This window comes from Lactuca virosa, chromosome 4 (assembly GCF_052849685.1).
Source record: "Lactuca virosa cultivar CGN04683 chromosome 4, Lactuca_virosa_CGN04683_v6, whole genome shotgun sequence".
In the NCBI taxonomy this organism is placed as follows: Eukaryota; Viridiplantae; Streptophyta; class Magnoliopsida; order Asterales; family Asteraceae; genus Lactuca; species Lactuca virosa.
This window is the reverse complement of record NC_136429.1, coordinates 145,114,920-145,123,075: the sequence shown is the minus strand read 5'-3', so window position 1 is coordinate 145,123,075 and position 8,156 is coordinate 145,114,920.

Below are 8,156 nucleotides of genomic sequence, written 5' to 3'. Positions count from 1 at the left end.
ATTCCAATCTTCAAAATTGTAAGAATTCCTTTCATCTAATTTGTTGATACAAAGCTTTATCTAGTACAACCCTTTGATTTCATCCATGAAATCATCTCTTTCGGGTTAGATCTTCAAGAACACCAAGAACACACACTAGTGTTTTGGGCCCAAAACACCCTTCTTTGCTTCCATATTGTAAGTATCTATCTCCTATACTTGTTATCTAGTAAGGATACTTGATTTAGGGCCTTGAAAACATCTATTTCTCAAGAACAATAGGTGTTTTCGGTCAAGTGCGTCTCCCTTGACCGAAAACCCTAAAGAAAGGTGCCTTTAAGACCTTAAACTCACATAAAGGCTTTGGATGAAACTTAGAACCCCTATACATACTTGAAAGCCCTTGAAAATCACCTTATGCACCAAATATCATGAGTTTTCGGTCTTAACCTCATGGACCGAAAACCCTAAAAACCGAGAACCATTTGGACCGAGAACCATTTCGACCGAGAACCATTTGGACCGAAAATACCATTAGGACCGAAAGCTCCTAGGAACATACGACTTAGACCAAGAGCTCCATTTGGTAACCATACACTCTTTTTATGTAATCATTTATGATAGTAACACTTCTATAAGAGTGTTTTCTAGTCTATAAGAGTGCTACCCTTCATAATTAGTTGTATAAGCACTAATTGCATGCATATACGTGTCTTTATATGCTAAATAGGATCCGTGTGTGCTCAAGTCTTCACTTGACACTTAGCATCCTTTTTCCGATCTTACATTCGCATCACTAATTTCAGGTGAGTTCATACCCCCTTAATCAACCTTTTAAATGATTTTAAATGCTTTTACGGGGGGGGGGGGGGGAATACAAGTTGAATTATTATAGTTATTATATCAATCACATGTGATTAATAACTACCAACAAGTGGATTTTCTTACTTTTCAATTTGTGTTATCAAACAAACTACTTCAAATCGTTTTACAAACTCTTTTACATGTTAAATACTTTCTATTCAAACTCTATTAAACTTATACTTTGTCAAATGCATATCTATATAAATATAGTTATATAAGTAGGATTGAAAGGACTTAGGACTGATAGCTCGCCTTGCTTCCTGTTCCTTGTTTGGTTGTGGACTTAGGGTATTGGTTATTTGTCAGAAGGTCGTTTGAATCCTAGTTATATATTATGTATATGTATATAGATATAAAAGTTACTTCTTTCATTTCAATACCTTTGGGTAGCAAAGGTATACAAACATGTTCATACATACAAACAACATTACTAGTAAACTATAATAGGTACAGTTTAGGAAGTTACTAATACTATTACTAGAACAATGAAACATACAATGAGTCAGTTCATACATGAGTCAACACATACTATAACGAGAAACAGATAGAGAATACTATAACGAGAAACAAACGATAACATACAGAGAGAACATACATACATACTAGACAGAGAGAGAGAACATACAATACAGCTAGTACACACAATACATATACAAGAACATTACAACAGTTATGTGAGCCACGTAACGGGACATGGCATCACCTGTCATGGCTCGTTTTGTATCCAGAGTCTCATATAAGGAGAGTGTTGAATTTGTGTATAGATCTATACTGGATTGACTATCCTACACCTTGCTGTTCGCTACAGTGGGACTTGCAAGTCTACGGGTGCCAAATGTCATTTCTTCCGACGTCTTTCATCGTCGTGTTTTTAGTCGGTAGTATGGTACAGGCATATCACATGTTACTTTAAATAACAATTGGTTTAAGGTAATTAGTACAGCAGTAGTTACTTAATACAACACTACAGTACTTTATTATTTCCCCATTGCATTCACTTTGTGACCTTCACACAATGAACAGTAATGTAAAAGCTATATTTTTGGTTAATGATAGTCATATTTGGGAAAATACACACTTTTACAAGAAACAAACATACATTTCATTTGATGCGTTGGTAGAAGGCTACGTTTAGTAGAAAATATAGGATTTTTTAGGAGATACAAACATTTACAAACATTTACAAACATTTACAAACATATACAAACATTTACAAACTTATACTTCAAGTACATACAAACACTTTCATACAAACAATGACACTAAAATACTTATGAACTCGCCAGCTTTAAAGCTGATCAACTCTTTCAAAATAACTTGTATTCTCAGGTCATCAGTAGACAGGTACCGATGCCAGGTTTTGAGAAGATGGAGCTCGTTCAAGACTCATCTCTTATTTTTGATTTACATTTTTGGTGTCTTATAAACTTCACAGAACACACTTGTATGAAATTATATTATTAATGCAATGGACGATGTTGTTGCTTGTTTACTACTATGCATTATTGTGATAATGTACATGACGTCCTCCACCCCCGAACGATTCCGCCGTTCCGGTTTTAGGGTGTGACAGATTGGTATCAGAGCATTGTTTATAGTGAATCGAGTATATCAACCCATAAAAGATATACAAACTATAAACCCAACGGGATTAAAATACTCTGACCAAGAGTTTATACTTTTAAATAATAAAATATTTAACTAAGTATACATACCTGCATTCATACTAAAATCAGTGTCACTAGGACAGAACAAAAGTATTACGATTGTTGGGCAACACAATTAGACTTAGAGACATATAGTCAACCCTGGGAATGATATAGCCTGATCAACTATATTTTTCCGAGGAGTGACTAGCATGTGCCTAAGAGTGGTTGTGAGGTTGCAACAAGTCTAAAAACTTACCAACACTACTACAATGAAAACATTAGAACAGAACATAAACTTAAAATACTATAGGAGTATTTTGTATTACTATAATTTACTTATGTGCAAACTAAAAAGGTCTTTATCAGTAGGTCAATGGTTGCTAAGTGGATACGCTAAGGTTATATGTAACTGGGATGTCATAGACTTAGAATCTGTAATCTTTGCTTTACTCCCTGTTCCTTGTTTGGTTGTGGGTTTCGAGTTAGGGTCACTTATTCGAAGGTCTTTCCTGTTTTGATTAAATATAACTAGTATGCACTAAACAAGTATTGAAGTAACTGATAAAGATTATCTTATAATTATCTAATTAGTATGTCTATTTAATTATTTCTTATACCCCCTTTTCTCGCGTAGATATCATGGCTGGATTCCATCTTCCCGGAGATCCATACTTCCCAAACGAAGGCAATGCAGGATGGCTTGAAGAAGAGCCAGAAGATGATTATCCAATCCCTTTGGATGTTCACCTCGCTGAAGGCTTTTCTGATGGTTCTGACTCCGAACCTGAAGTCAACAACCTACCCCCAGTAGCTCTGAACCCGAACCCTCGTCCAGCATTTCAAGGACTCACACCTCTGTGGGCAACAAACTTGAACATATGGAGTCAGGAGCAAGGTCAACCCATACCCTACAATGGGGACCGAAGCTTCTACAATCTAAACGAGGGAGGTTCAGCTGACCGAGTCCTACCCATCATGGTCCGTAGGATTGGTCGGAACACCGAGCAAGGTCGAGCAGCCATCGACCGAGTTGTGGAAATTGACGCCAACTCTGGCGTTAACACAGTCCGCATACGTCAGCTGGAGTCTGCTTGTCACACCCCCAAACCAAGGATGGCGGAAACGTCGGGGGGTGGAGGACTTCATGTATAGTATCACAACAACGAATATAATAGTGCTCAAAGTAAATACAACCATCATAAATATAATTGAAAAGGTTACACCATGGAATAAGTTTACATGTTTCAAAATCAATTACATTATGATGACAAAATAAAACGTTTGACGATTTATCGTCCCATCCTCAAAATGCTGTTGGTTTTCCTGTTTCACTGATTTCCTGAGAATACAAGTAGTTTTGAAAAAGTATCAACAATTAAGTTGGTGAGTTCATAAGAGTTTTGTTTGAGAAAGAAACCGTTTTCCTTGTAAAAGCGACAAAGTATGTTTCCAGAAAATCCAATATTTTCTTTATTAAGTGAAATGAATGCTTCTATGTTATGCGATAATGAACCCTACAAGGACCCATAGATTCCTTCTATAATCGCCCAGTGTATATAAGTTATATAAAATTTAAGTTGAATAAACCGTTGAATATAATGGGTCTGCCCTAGGTCCACAACCAAACAAGGAACAGGAGATGAGGCAGGCCCACCAATTCTAAGTCGATTGTGACTAGATTCTTATATAACTCTATCATATACACTTAACAATTATAGCTGAAGTCTAACAATTCTAGCTTTATGTAGTTTTAATAGAAATATGTTCCAAAGAAAATCCTATATTTTCCTTATAAAAGTTAGGTAGTCCTAAATCCCAGGACCGAAAATAAACAAGTATTTTCCATACTTAAAGATATAAAAGCGATTTTAAATCGGCATAAAACCCTTTTTAAAGTTTGGTAGTCCTAAATCCCAGGACCGAAAACAAGTATTTTTCCATACTTAAAGATATAAAAGCGATTTTAAATCGGCATAAAACCCTTTTTAAAGTTAGGTGGTCCTAAATCCCAGGACCGAAGATAAACAAGTATTTTTCCATACTTAAAGTATTTCCTGTGAGTTAAATCGACATAACTCGCTAATTTAAAAGTAAGAACCCGTAAATCTTATATTTTGTTAATACCCCATGTGAGTTATTATAACCATACTATGACTCAGACGGCCTCGTAATACGACGTTCTTCAGGCGTCGTACGTTAAATGACACTTGTCACCACAGACCTGCCGGTCTAGCTGTTGCATGCAGCTCAGGTGTGGGTTTGTCAAACCCAATATAGATCTATACACAACTATCACGTTCTCCCTACAAGAGACTCTGGTTACAATTTACAGGACTTTTGACTTTGTTACCATGAAGGTAACACGAAGGGAACGTCTCACAAATTTATTCATTAACAGATTTACGTGAACTTAACTGAAAACCTTTGGTAAATGAGTTTGAAATGTAAATGATACATAAACTATACCTATTATAGTTTATCCAAAACGTTTGTACTGAAAAAGAACTCTTTTATGAAAATACATTAGTGCTATGAATCCATAAACTATGCTTATTATAGCTTATTATATGTGTTCGAAATGAATGAAGAATCTTATCATAAATGACTAAATTTAAGTTTATGATGATAAACTAACAAGAAAATACATTCAATATTTAGAACTTATTGTTATACACTTTGCTCAACATAATACAAAGTGTTATGAAAGTTATAAACTGTTAACTAGTTTTTAAGCTTTCTGCACTATTTTTAGAAAAATCATAGAAAAATCATACGAAGTCGAAAACTGAATCCGTAAATTTTGAGAGTTCATAAAATGTGTCTAGTTTATCCATAATTTTTATTATGATTTTTGGAAGTCTTTAACTTGTGTTAAAATGTTCATATTCACAGACTGGTCCGAATTCGTTTTTGAAATGATAGACAGTTTTGTAAAAGTCACCATAAATCGTAGAAAAATTGTATGGTGATGTGCAAGTAGTCATTTTAAAGGTAGGAACCTGAACTATTTGCACCTAATACAGTTTTGGAAACTAAAATGTTTAAGTTGACCAAAACAGTCCGTGAATGGAGTTGAAATTTTCTGATGAAGGCTGTTAAATGTGTTTAGTTGTGTTCTTGGTGTTTTAACTTGTATTCCCCCCCCCCCCCTGAAAACTTAAGAAAAACATGAAAAGATAGGGGTATGAACTCACCTTGAGTGATTACAGTAGATGGATGATGAAGAAAAGAAGTGTTCAACTCAAGAACACTTAGATGATGCTTGAAGATTCGAAGACCTAACAACAAATATGATGATATTTGTGTAAGGAACTCACGATTTGAGTGAAGAAGTGTAAGGAAATCAAGTGTGGGGAGAGATTTACTTACCAAGGTAGATGAAGAACTTCAAAATCAGTCTTGAATCTCAAAATCTAAAGATAGAAGTGAGAGAGAATGACTTTTTGCTTCTTGGTGAAGTGTGAGTGAATGGGAGGAGAGATAAGGGTTTTCTTACCCTTGAGTCAAAGTACTGGGCTGGAAAGAGGGGGAAAAGGATAATGAAATGACCAGGTATGGTGGGGGATGTGGGCTGGTCATGGAGTGGGTGTGAGTGGTTGCTTGTGTCATAAACTAAAGTAAAGTCAACACTCCACCTCAAGTACTTCACCCACTCTTCTTGTATAAGATTTACACTAAAAAACGTGATTATTCATGAAGTAAGGGGTTTTATATGTTAAAATATGATTTTGGGTGAAAACCCCACGTTAAAATAATTAAAATCGGGCTTAGAACGCAAAACTAGTCGAAAACCGGGAAGAAAAGCGAAGTCTGCGAAGCTTCTCAGTACTGGGCCGAGGTTCGGTTCCTACTGCTGCTGGACCGAAGATGAGTTGGAGTGAAATAGCCCGAAGGCGAAGGTAGGAAGCGAAGGCGAGAGGCTTCGGGTTCGGGTCAGAGGCTTCGGGTTCGGTTCACAAGGTTCGGTCCTCAGCAGTTCGGTTTCGGTTCTTCAGCAGTTCGGTCCCTATAGCGACCTTCGGTTCTAAGCAGCTTCGGTCCGAGAGGCTTTGCCTCTAAGAGGTTCGGCCCTAAGAGGGTTCGACCCTATTTGGCTGATTTTCGCATAAACTCTCCGTTTTGCGCAGTTTTTCACCAAGTTTAGTGTCGGGATGCCCGAAATGATTATAAAAAGTTAAAGGAACTTTTGAGAGAGATTTGGGAGAGATTTGACATTCTTGGAGAGATTTCTCATACAGAGAGAGATTTGGGAGAGATTTCACATTCTTGGAGAGATTTCTCATACAGAGAGAGATTTGGGAGAGATTTCACATTCTTGGAGAGATTTCTCATACAGAGAGAGATTTGGGAGAGATTTCACATTCTTGGAGAGATTCCTCATACAGAGAGAGATTTGGGAGATATTTCACATACTTGGAGAGATTTCTCATTCAGAGAGAGATTTGGGAGAGATTTCTTTTGTGACCTTTTTGAGTGTTTGGCTCTGTAACGCAAGGTTTGTAAACCTCGTTAAGTCTTGTTATGATTGTTATATGCCCCCGAGGGTTAAGGAATAATGTTTTATCGAGTAGAGCCGTCACTTACCCTGATTAGGTTTTAGAATTTCCGAACACGTGAAAACTCTAAGTGATAATTTGTATGAGGATTGCGAGTTGTACAATAAGAAACATAATGGAAACCCTAATGTACAAGGGTTAGATGAGTTGACCGGTTTGACTTGTTGACTTTACTTGACTTTGACTTGGCCAAAAATTGACGTTTGTCACACTGCTCAAGAAAGAACTCAGAACCAGAATGCAGCCCTGCAGAGAGAACTTACTGAAACCCAAGCTGAAGTCAGGGAACTTCGAGCTCGTCAGGAAATGTCTGAAAGGCGCATGAGAGACATGGAGCGCCGTCTGTCAGAGTCAAGGACTTATTCGAGTGGTTCTCGTCGTAGATAGAGCCTACTCAACCTTCTCTTTTGGATATAACTTAGTTATGTAAAACTCTAGTCTAATTTCCTATCTTTGTTAAAACTTGGACCTGTTAGGTCTTGATTAGGTTGTAGTTCTGTCAAAATTTTCCCATCTTGGTTGATGTAAGGCCTACTTCTAGGTCATTTTTCCCGAACTTGTTACATCTGTAATTCCAGTATTATTGACAGATACCTAATCTCATGGAAATTATTATCCAAATGCTATCATCTGTTAGTACTAGATCTACACTCAATCATACTACTCAATTGTGTTGTTGGGCTACAGAGAGTTAGTCCGTGAGTCACTCTCATCAATTTCTCTATTCTTACTAGTATCGTCATCTTTGTAAACTTTTAGTTAAAATATGCCTCCGCGCCGATCAACGAGACGCAATCCTCCGATAACTTCAACACCACCTACTCCTCAAATTGATACGACAGCTCTAAATGCTGTAGTAGCTACGGCTGTGGCAACAGCCATGGCTCAATATCATTCTTCAAGTGCCACCGGAGGGGGGACTCATGTTCATTCTACTCACGGTGAAGCCCCTGTGCGCTTGAGAGAGTGCTCCTACAAGGACTTCACCAACTGCAAGCTACTGTCCTTTAAAGGGACTGGCGGAGTCATTTCCCTTTCGCAATGGTTCGAAAAGACAGAGTCGATCTTCGAGATCTGCTCATGCCCGGAAGGAAGCAAAGTCAAATTT